Consider the following 12,463-nt stretch of genomic DNA (forward strand, 5'->3'; position numbering starts at 1 on the left):
TGCTTGAGTTAATCGTTAATCATCAAATCAGGAAGCAAAAGAAAGACCAGAAAATGGTTTTAACTGTAAGTCACCATCTGATTCCAGTGGGTTTAAAGAAAAATTAAGAAAGGCTTCAAAACCTAAATTTCAAATCCCCCACAATAACAGTGTATTTGTTTCTGCAAATACAAAAGATTCGGCAGCATAGGACTTGGATAAGGGAATAGAACAGAACAGAACAGAATAGAATAGAACAGACTGCAAGAACCTTACACAAGGAAGCAGCTGGGCCACTGAAGGATAAAGGGGATATCTTTATCAGAGACCAAGCTGGTTATGAAACACATTTCTACTTGGATTGTTATGAGGGGAGGGACAATGGTCTTGATCAAGCCAACTGTTGATCCAGCTTAGAAGAAAGCCCTGTTGTGAAAATTTGCTGTAGATGGCTTCCCATTCTGAGTTGCCTCAGAAGTTCAACAACACTGAGGACTTTTAGAGAACCTTCATTACAAATATTTGTTAGAATGTTAGAATGCATGCATTGGTAAAAGCTAGCATCCTAACAAATATTGGCAATGTGAAAGATAAGACTTTGAATTCTTTATTAGTCAAGAGAGTATGTTATAGAGCATGATAATCACTCCCTACAGAGATACAAGCTATTTCTTCCCATCTAAGTTTCCCGAGTCAAGAATAACACTATGGTCTAGCCAAGGAGTATGAGAATCTGGAGACGTACCAGGGTCCAGAGGAGGAACTAGACAGGATGCGGAAAATAAAGACCAAAGTGGAAAACTCAGGTTGTATAGCTCCTAAGCTGGAAGAGTGGCTCCAACAGATCTCTGGAACAACATCAGTAAAGTGCTAAGATATTGGTGAGAACCTTCAAACTCCCAGGCTTCTGCTAGAAAATTGAGAAAGACACATACTACCCATAGGGGAGAGAAAATAATTTTTAACAGAGGGAGTGGGAGAGGGAGAGGGAGAGAGAGAGAGAGAGAGAGAGAAATGGCAAAAACATGACAGAGAGCATGTCATTGCAGACATTCTTCACAAATTACTTTTTCAGCATCGTTGTAACTGCAAACAGTTACTGTCTGAGACAGTCACTAAGTGAGGGCTACCTATAATGACAAGCTAAGCTATGCTTTAGGAAAAAGTCCTAAATGTAATCAAGGCAGATTTCAAAATTTAGTTACAGTGGTTGTTATGGAGCTCCTGGACTCCTACGGAAACAGCATATAGTAAGCAGACACAAGTTGGCACCTGATTTCAGCAGAGCACTGAAAATGCACCTGCGTATCCAGTTCTGGATGTCACTCTTAATGGGTAATGAGTGTGGAATTGGCAAGAAGCAGCACCACCAGGAATGAGTGTGACAATCAAGATCCACCCATCATACTAAAGAACATCACCTGGCATCATAGGACTTTCCTAACTGAGTTGTGGTATTGTAGCATCACATCCAAAATGTTCATAGGAAAATAACAATTCTTCCTTTTTGAATACCTAGTTTTGTGCTAGGCATTATAATGAGGGGAGTGAATGGGAAATGCTTTTTTCCTTATCATTGATGCTTACTGATAATATTAGAGGTATGATCACCATACATTTCCAGATGACTCTGAGGTGTAGGTTGCTTATTATATAAGAAACTTGGGAAATAGCATTGTTTGAAAAATGAGCACACCAGCAAAGCATCCTGAAGAATTGCTCAATTGAGATTTTTTTTTTAAATATATCCTCTAGTTTTTTGTCATAGCAATAGCAACTCAAATAGATTGCTTCCATCTATTTTGGAACAAAAAATTGAACATGTGTGTTTAAAATTATAGCTTCTTAAGATTAGAAATGTATAATATATGCATGCCCAATTTCCGTCTTTTAAAAAAAGTTCTTTTACTAGTCTGTTATATATCATGTCTCAACTTGGTAAATTGTAAATATATATATTGGATAAAAGGCCTTCCTCATTTTTTAAAAAAATCTGTATTTGGAAATTTCCTTCTTCTTGCAGCAGTATTGATCAAGGTGCCACAGTCTGAAAACCATTTTACTGGATTTCCTGTTTCTAACTGACTACATTTTATTAGTGTCTCATGATAAGCTCCATGAGGGAAGGGGGAAGAGGCTCAAGGTAGCCATACTATAGAATCTCTCAGGAGAGCTTAGAAGTACCTTAAAAGGTAAGATTCTGTCCATTCGGCAAATAAAGAACTGGACTTGACTAGATTTTTGCTCTGTCGCTTCTGGGCTTGGGCCTGGCACCTCACTTACTATGTGTGCCAATTGATGGATTCTCCAACTTCCCTTCCAAATCCATCCCTTTTTTCTATCTTGTGTTGATATTCATGGAATCTAATTGATGCAAGAATTATGGCAGAAGCTGCCCCTCACTGAGACAGAAATATCACGCCAACCTTTTAGTCCTCTTCAGCACATGTCTCATTCTTTGAATGAGGTGTAAAGAGAAGGTGGAATCCATCAGTGTGTTAATGAAGACCCTTACATTTCAGTATAATTAGTTGTTTAGAAACCACGTCCAATGTATTATTCCGTGTAATAATTTCATCCTTTCTTTCTTTGATTTATTGCTGTTGGAACTCTCCTTGTCATTTCTTCTAGCCCAGTGGAAAGAAGAGGTGATAAAAGTCCTCCCTTTCCCTTCATTGGTTTTCAGCTAAAACCCTGAAATGTACTAGGGCCATTTCCCATTACCAAGTTATAGTGCTTTCTACTCATCCCGATGTTAACAGAAAAATTTACCGGTGTGAAAATGATTGCCCCATTGCTGACACCCATCCTGTCTCTACTGCCTCCCTTCCTGGCCATCACAGCTATCTGATTTTCTTCTGGTGTGCAGCAATGGGTAACCAGATTAATAGATTGTATACACCTTGTCCCTGCCCTTGGAGGGAATTGGCATAAGAAGAAAAACCCCTTTAACACCAATACAGCTACTAATGACTAAGCCTGCCTCATTCACGGGCTGAGTATCAGAAGGTCATGGGGAGAGAGAATCAAGGAAAGGTATTGGCGCCTCTAAGGGCAGAGAAAAAACCCAGGCCTGCATTCATATATTCCCAGTGTCTCCTCAGTTTCTTTTTCTGCTGAAGAGGTTATTATTTCTTCTGGGGAAATCAAAAAGGGAACAGCCCATGGGAATATGTTTCATATGAGCCATACTATGAGAAAGAGGTAATCCATGAAGGTGACGCAGCTTAGTTTTATGGTGTGTTCTCATTAGATTTACAATCGCTTTATTTGGGTTGTAACTTTATCAATTGGGCAGATGAATTGACATTTTACAGCTCTTGGCTTCCAGTGAGTTCCTTATCTTGGCTTCTTCCCCTTTTGAAACCTAATTCTGCTGGCCTCTGCAAAATTAAAAGCCCACCCTCCCCATCTCAATTCTGCCATCATCACCCTGGCCCTGGGCATATTTTCCCAACTCAGCTGATTCCACAAGCACTTCAGGGTTTGGAATGCATAAATGTCATTTCTAAACACACATTTTCATTCTGGAAATGTTAAGCATGCCCCCAGGTTCAGCTTACAGTTATTCACTCACACACAGCCCTGGTCAATCACCACTCTCAAATCACTTTCAACCCAATACTGTGGCACAACTGATTCTTTGGAATACATGGAGAACCAGGGAATTTAAAGTAACAGTAAAACATCATTGGTTTCAACATACACTTTCTGTTTCTCACGTGGATTCATGCACTCATCTATACTTACTTAAAAGTATTTAATGGTGTTTCACATAAGGACTATAAAATTGTATGTTCAGCACCAATTTGATGCAGTGGTTTGAGTGTTGGAGTAGGATGTATGTAAAAGAGCATGACGCAAATCCTTCTTTTGGCTACAATTCTGAGGGACATAAATCAGTCAGACTCATTATGCTAAGCTGCCTCCTTGATTAGAAGGACAAGATGTCCCTCATCCTGAGATCCTCGAGTCTTCCTAAGTACAGTCCCCCTTTATCCATGTGGGATAGCAACTCAGCTCAACACACTGTCCCACAACAAATGCATGTAAAAGTGACTCCCCCATTTCAGAGTGCTTGGTGAAGTAGCACCACAGGCATTCCTGACGTGTAAGTGCCTCTATCAGAACCTTGCAGATCCTGGCATGACATTTGGGTGGCACTATCTCCCCCAGACACTAGGCTAAGGGTTTAGGTGGCAGCAATAGATTAACATTTGTGTCAGGAGTGTTGTGGGGAAGCGTAAGTGGAGACTACTGAAGTGGGTGAAGAAGGAAGGGAGATGTTATGTAAGCCTTAGAACAGAAGTCTCCAAACTTGGCAACTTTAAGACTTGTGGACTTCAACTTCCACAATAGCTGGCTGGAGAATTCTGGGAGTGAGAGTCCACAAGTCTTACAGTTGCCAAGTTTGGAGACCCCTGCCTTAAAGGGATCAGCGGTTCCCTTTCTCCATTCATTTTGGTATCCTTCAGGTGCGTTACAGTCCTGGCTCAGCTGGAGGGTGCAGTTGGGTTGGGGTTTTTTGGGGACAAGCAGACATTCCACAGGAGTTCCCAGTACAGGTAGTCCTCAGATTAATCGATAATCAGAGTTGGAAGGGACCTTGTAGGTCATCTAGTCCAACCCCATGCCCAAGCGGGAGACCCTACACTATTTCTGACAAATGGCAGTCCAATCTCTTCTTGAAAGTCTCAAGTGATGGCGCTCCCACAACTTCCGAGGGCAACTTCTGTTCCTTTGGTTGATTGTTCTCAGTGTCAGAAAGTTTCTCCTCATTTCCAGGCTAAATCTCTCCTTGTTCAGTTTCCATCCATTATTCCTTGTCTGGGCTACAGGCACTTTAGAAAATAGCCTGACCCCTTCCTCTCTGTGGCAGGCCCTCAAATATTGGACTACCACTATCATGTCTCCCCTGGTCCTTCTCTTCACTAGACTAGCCATGCCCCGTTCCTGTAACTGTTCTTCATATGTTTTAGTCTCCAGTGCCCTGATCATCCTGGTTGCTCTTCCTCGACTTACAACAGTCCATTTAGTGACTTTTCAAAGCACTGAAAAAAGCAAGTTATGACTGTTTTTCACACTTAAGACCATTGTAGCACCCCCAAGGTCAGTGATCCAAATTCAGACACTTGGCTACTGACTCATACTTATGACAGTTGCAGTATCCTGAGGTCATGTGAGGAGGACCTTTTGCGACCTTCTGGCAAGCAAAACCAATAAGGGAAGCCAGATTTACTGAACCACCGTGCCCCTAGCTTAACAACTGCAGTGATTCGCTTAACAACAGTGGCAGGAAAGGTGGTAAAATGGAGGCAAAATTCAATGTCTTGCTTAGCAACATAAATTTTGGGCTTAATCGTGGTCATAAGTGGAGGACTACCTGCCTACAGTCCAGAGAGAAAAAGAAAAAAAGAGTTTCACCTCAGGGGAAGAATCTCCAACCCACTTAGTGGTAGAATGACGGATAACCATTTGTGTTTGTCACTGGAGCTGATAACTTAAGCGGGGAAGAAGCACTTGAAGGAAACAGTGGAGCCAAGGCATTTCAAACAGCAGGAAAACTACTTATGGTAAAGGGTAATTACTCTGTAGGTCCCGAGAAAGATGTCTCCCTTTTAAAAGATGAGAAATTTAGCTCTGTGCTGAACCAGATCTAAAGTATGGAGCATATACGGGATATTCGGAGCGTAATATATTCTTGTATTCCAGCACAATACCATTGCATTACAACCTGGCTGGGATGAACAAAAAGGGATTGAAGCTGCGACAACAGAGGGTTTTTTTTAAAGGTTTCAGACAAGGAGAAGAAGGAGCAGTCCTTCCCAGCCAAATTAAACGATTTTGTAGCACAGTGTTACCTGGTGGCTGGTTTGTATATTGCAACATATGTAACATTTCTTCCAGGGGGGTGGTTTGGTTGCTCTCTTCCCACCCCCTTCCCTTTAGTGCAGAAGATTACTGTAGTAAGATGTCTGTCCTTTTGGAATGGGTCCATTTGACGAAAGCATCTACATATAACCACTTCAGTTGTCCTTCAGTTGCTATTGGTTCCAGGTGTCAACTGGGCAGAAATTTCTGGCTTGAAGGCTAGAATGAAACTGTAACAGTCATGAAGCCTTTAGCAGCAGAGGGTCTTGTGAGGTCTTGACAGATCCAGTTTCAAATCCCTCTTCAGACGCTGGGTTCTTGGATGCCTCTGACCCTGTTCCCTTAGTTTAACCTATTCACAGGGGTGCTGGGAGGACAAATAGAAAGCAAAGGGCTATTGAGCTGTGTTTCTTTTTAAGGATATAAATAATCAACAATTTTTTTTTCTTTTACTGTGGCTCCTATGTGCCTCTGTTACCTTAGTACTTCTGTGGTTAATTAAGCATTTTCTATTTGTTGCATCATCTAGAAGACACGTGGATTCAGAGTTACATTTTTGATTCCTTTATTTCCATATCTCTACTGCAAAAATCTGGACAACCAGATAGCAGATAGCAATGTTTATTTGAATGTCCTCTGGTGTTGTCAGATTTTTTTTTTTTTGCAGCCCCAATATGGTGGCTTGATTTCTCAAAAAAAACCAACAACCCAGTTGTAGAAAGTTAGCACCCACCTCTCTCCGAGAAGAATGAAATGTTTCAGGAAATATTGAAAAGGCAGAATATTATTTCTCCCCACAGGGAGAAATGGAGAAACATGCTCTTGGAGACAGAAAGCAGCCCCCATCTTTGTTAATAGCCCTCAGCAGATGTCAGGACTTAAAAGATAAAGAGCTTATTCAAAGAAGCCAAGTATCTAGGTAGCTCTATTCATAACAAAGTAAATATTGCTGAAATTTCCTGCAGGAAGGTCTGAACAAAAGTAGGATTAGCCCTTAGCCACAATAGGAATTGCCCAATACCCCTTCATTGCGTCACCCTCAGAAACTTCAACCAAACATAGCCCAGACAAACACCTAGAATTTGTACTTTGCCTATGATCCCATATAACCCTTACATGACCCCATGGGAATCTGACAACAGCCAATAGAATTCATGTTCTTGCACAGGAACAGGAAGCTCAAGTGCAAAGCTTAAAGAAGGTATAACCCACCACCACCACCACACACACTCAACTCCATGTGTTCAGCTGCACCAGAACCATGTGCTCGGTGGTTCTGTTCATCATTAAACCATCGTCGCAATCAGCCTCCATGTTTCCAGAGTCTTTCTCCCGACTTGGAACTGAACCAGATGGATATTTGTTCCCATACAGTCATTATCACATATCCTAAATTTCCTTCCTTCACTCTAAAATCTGCTGCCTGTCTCATAATGTATTATATTTAGACACTGCTCAATGCTAAACCAATTCTGTGTGGCTTACAACATAAATAACATGGGGTAAACAACCAGATAGTAATCTGGCACAAGACACCAAACCCAGTTTGGCCTAGTAGTTAAGGGATCAGGGTAGAAGCCAGGAGACTATGAGTTCTAGTCTCACCTTGAGCATGACAGCTGGCTGGATGACTTTGGGCCAGCCTCTTTCTCAGCTCAACAATTACATCACAGGGTTGTTGTGGGAAAAATAGGAGAAGGAAGGAGTTATTATGTATATTCAGTATCTTCAATTATTTATAAAAATAATAAAGGTGGGATAAAATAAATACTAAAAAATAAGCTCTCCACAGTTGTGAAGATTTAGAGTTAAAATTTTCAACCAATGATTGCAGAAGGCAACTACATTTTAGGATAAAATATAATAAAAATGTATAGTCTTGGAAAGGGGTTGGCTCTCTTTTATTAGGATTGATAAACAAAACCCAGGAGGCATGTATCTGGGAAAGTTTGCATCCTTCAGTATACATCCTGCATTAAACAAGTGATGAACTTTCACATCTGAAATAAACTAATAGTCTAAAACTGTTGGTGTCCTATTATTTCAGGATACTGTTCATGTGCTATCATCTTTGATCATCCTATTCTGCTCTCAGAAATAATACAAAGCCCGACAAAATTTGTTTAGCAGAGGCAAAAATGAGATTTAGGGTTTTCAATTTGATTCTATTCTTGTGGGGTGGGTGGGTTTGTGGAACAACAGTAACACTATCATGTTTGCACCTTGACTCTGTATTTGTAATGAGCTGTGCCACAGTGCTTCTGATCAATGTGATGCATTTTTGAGTTCGGGACAAACCCTGCTATGGTTTCTGGGAGAGTAAGGGAAAGGTCAGGATCAGAGTGCTGGACAAAAGCCAATTACAAGCAGCCAATTTTTTGGAGTTAGTGTGCATTTAGAGAAGAGGTGGAATCAATTAGGAGCTGGGACCTGTTAACCTGAGGTACTCACTGGAGAAATTTGGTCTCTATCCTTGGTTGGCTCTCATTTAAACACAACCAGAAGAACATATGCTTGGCCCATCTCTCATTGTCTCTATCTGCTGTGGACACAGAGAAATACTTCTAATGTTATGTAAATTTCAGGGTGGACTTAATCCTGTTGAAGCACCACTACTATCTGTAACTGAACAGGTGCAAGTTTCAGGACAGGCAGAGAAATGGATTAACAGAGACGGCTCAGTCAGCATTTGCAGGATCTCTTTTGTTGTAATCCAACAGGATGGCAAAGCCTTAGCAAGCATGTTAATATTCCTCCAAAGGATGGGAAATGGCTGGAATGGTAGATGAAAATTGCTACCACTTCCAGGAAAGATTGTCTTTGTCAAGAGTCAAAGTTTATACTAGTAAAGTAATACGATTTGTTCTAATTAATGCATCCATTCAGAATGCACCAATCTTCCAATAGAAAATGTATTTTAAGAGATTGTTCAACAGCTTAAATAGACAGCATACATTTCTTTTACAACAGCATTACCCCCTTCTCTTTTTCCTCACTCTCATAGCAGCAGGAGTTAGATGTCTTCCTCAGAGGTTGCCCTGTTTGTGTCTCTGCACAGCTCTGTGTCAATTGTGGGTCAGAATATTTATTTCCCCACAATTCCTGAGAATACAGAAACCACATCTGTCCTAAACCCTTTCCCCCAGCAGGTATTCCTGTTTGCAATGACCTTCGTGATTTCTACTTGGTTTTTGACCCCATACTTGGATATTGCCCTGATTTGAGGGCCTGAAACGCTATTGTTTTTCCCACCTATTGGGACCCATGAGCTGGATTTATACAACATGCTAAGCCAACACTGAACCAATCACCTTTTAGTGCAGATCTTTTCCCATTGCTGAGTTAAAATGCTACTTCCTGAGTCAGCAGAAAACTATATGGACACAAAATTTTGCTATCCCTACTTACAACCCCCATCTTCCCTTTTTATTACCTTTGCTCTTTATTGGCAACAAATTGTAGTGTCCTCATTTGTGTATGTGTGTGTCTCTATGTCCAAGTCTATGTCTGAGTCATGTTAGGTATGACTCAAAACCATGATTACTCTGGTTTTGTTCAGTGATGGGATTCAAAAAATTTTACTACCAGTTCTGTGGGTGTGGCTTGGTGGGCGTGGCAGGGGTAGGATACTGTCAAATCTCCATTCCCACCCCACTCCAAGGGAAGGTTACTGCAAAAACCCCATTCCCTCCCCACCCTACTAACCTGCTTTCCAGCTCTGTTCTCCTGTGCAGGGCAACCAAAGAAGACCCAGCCAATCAGCTGGGACTTGGGAGGCAGAGAATAGATGGGAGCGGGGCCAGTCAGAGGTGGTATTCTGAACTACTCAAAATTTCCACTATCGGTTCTCCAGAGCTGGTCAGAAGCTGCTGAATGGCACCTCTGGTTTTGTTTGTCTCCCTAGGTGACAGCTGATAGCCACCATTCAGCATAGGAATGTGGGTGGGGAGGGAAAGGTTTGGTTGGGTGTAGCTGTGTGTCCCAGATGTCTTGGGAGTTTGAAGGGGAGGGATTCTGGGAATTGTTTCGTTCTGTCTTTCTGATGGAATTGAATTAGCATGTTGACTCAAAGAAGAGGGTTGCCTCTTACTTGCAGTTTTCATACCCTTCAGATCATCCAGAATAGGGGTGTCAAACTTGCATCTTCACATGATATATCGAGACTTTCCCCCTCTTTGCTTAACCGGGCATAGGCATGGGCAATGCGTGATGCATCCAGCCCATGGGCTATGAGTTTGACAGCCCTGATCCAGAAAAAAAGAGTTCCAGCACTTAGCAGGACGATAAATTTCAATCCAAGTGCCACTGGATTTATGGTCGCTCCCAGACATACTTTATCTTGCTTGCAAACACCTACCCACAGTTATTATTAGCACATATGTTCTCAATAGATAATCATTTGGTCCAAACTAAATTTCAACCAGCTGAAAGACTTTGCAAAAGTCTTTTCATCCCCATTGCCTGCATTTGATCTTGCTAAACTACTGCACCCAAATTGAAGTTGATTGATGCATTTTGATTACTGCTTACACATAATCAGTTTCCCTTTCCACACACTTGTGGAACACCAAAACAGGCTTTCTGAAATAATTACATCACTACTGTCAAAATGTACCTTCTCCCCAGCCAGTCCATGCTAAGAGTAATTTCTGATCGTTTTGCCCAATCTGTTGATGACACCTAGTGAGAGGGGAAACAAAGCCAGAGGCCCCACTAACAGTTTTATTTAATTCATTCCATACTGCAGCTCTAACTAGTATTTATCTCAACTGTCAATATCTATTTTTTCCATCCCACCCTCTCCGCCATCAGAACTGATGAATCTTCTTGAATGAAAGCAAAATGTTTTTTTCTTCTTCCTCGAGGAAAAAAACAGTCCAGTTGCCTTTTGAAGAAAAAAGTACCCTTGAGACAACTAAGAATATAAGAATATACCCCCTGCCCTTAATATAAGAAATATCTGGAGTGTGCGTGTGGAAAAACTCAAAATAGCAATCATGGCATGTGACTGAAGTATTACCCTTTTTTGCACATGCATGCAACATTGACATGTGTACAAAAAGGTGTGGGGCTCCAATTGTGTAACCATAACTGCCATCCTGACTTTTCTGAACCTCTCTGTAAAGGCAACTGCTTGTTACTGAGCTGAATAAGGTTTGGTAATGAATGCAATGAAAAATGTGTTGGCATAATTTTTTTCGCTGTCCCTGGGATTAGAAGAAAGGACTTCAAATGAGATTGATGAGGAATAATCCTATTCCCCAATATTCATTCCCAACCTTCAGTTCAGTGTTTAATACTATCTTTGTGGTTTTATTTTAGTCCAGAGCACTAATTCAAAATAAATTGAATATCCCTGCAGACCACTTTCTTTGTGACCAATGAGAGGAAGCCTTGCAGATGACTTCAGCCTGATTTTTAATTTGGTTGTTAAATGATTGGTTTCTTTTTTTAGTCTCAAGAATACATTTGGGAAACTTGCAGTTATCTTTATGAAGATGATGGCATTAACCTAACAAATTTTATCTTAACATTTATGTTTTTCTGGAATAAAGATTGACTGTATTAAGTTCACTTCCCATTCTGAGCCAATTTGGAAAGCAAATGTGGTAATATCCCTGAAATCTTGCCAGGTATTAGGATCAAGATACATTAAATCAGGATCATTTCCAGCTTTGAAAGCTGCTAAGCATATTTGGTTATTAATAGGTAAGCAGTTGTGATTTGATCTCAAATCACATGATAAGCTAATGTGATGGACCTCAAATCTGAAAATAGTAAGGAAGAGGTTCTATTTGAATACCTGGGCTAAATGATGGCTTAATATTTTAAATGAATTGATTTTCAATGGCGGTTTTAAAATTTTTGAGAGATTGTCTTTTGAGTTTGGCTTGTCTTCAATATATTCTTGGCAATATTCTCAAGTAAAACATATACTAACTAAAAGCATGGCCTGAATACTTTACCAGCCTCCAAGATACTTTCTATTTTAGCTTCATTAAGAGAGGCTGCAGTCAAATGTTTACCAATAATTCATTTTCATAAGGTAGTAAAAACATGAAGGGAAAATTTGCATTATTTATATATTGGGTCTATGGAAGGAAAAATTAGAATATCCAGTTTTGGAAAGTCAATGGGTCCAAATATTAAAAAATGGGAAATACACTTCTTACTATTTAAAGATGAAACTAATTAATCATAAAATATTATGACAGGTCTGTTGGAGGTATCAAAGAATCTTTAATAAAGGATGGACATTAAGACTTCTTAGGTTGACTGTGTAAGAAATTTGAACATTCTTTAACTCACATTATTTTGTCTTGTTCTATTATAGCTTTTGACTAATTCTATATTTTACAAATATAATTCAACACTCAAAATGAAATTAACATGTATGTTAATGTAATCTTGGGAACAAATAGTTAAGGATCTCAGTGTGATGTTGAGTTATATTTGTAAGATATAGCATTAGTCATTTTATGAAAAACTTCAGCTCTATGACAGGGGTGTCAAACTCATGTCATCATGATGGCGTCACATGACATATCAGAACTTTTTTCTCCTTTGGTAAACCGGGTGGGGTCATGGCCAGCGCATGACGCATCCAGCCCAT

Source organism: Pseudonaja textilis, chromosome 1 (genome assembly GCF_049901715.1).
Source record: "Pseudonaja textilis isolate UNSWEBS1 chromosome 1, rPseTex1.2, whole genome shotgun sequence".
Taxonomy (NCBI): domain Eukaryota; kingdom Metazoa; phylum Chordata; class Lepidosauria; order Squamata; family Elapidae; genus Pseudonaja; species Pseudonaja textilis.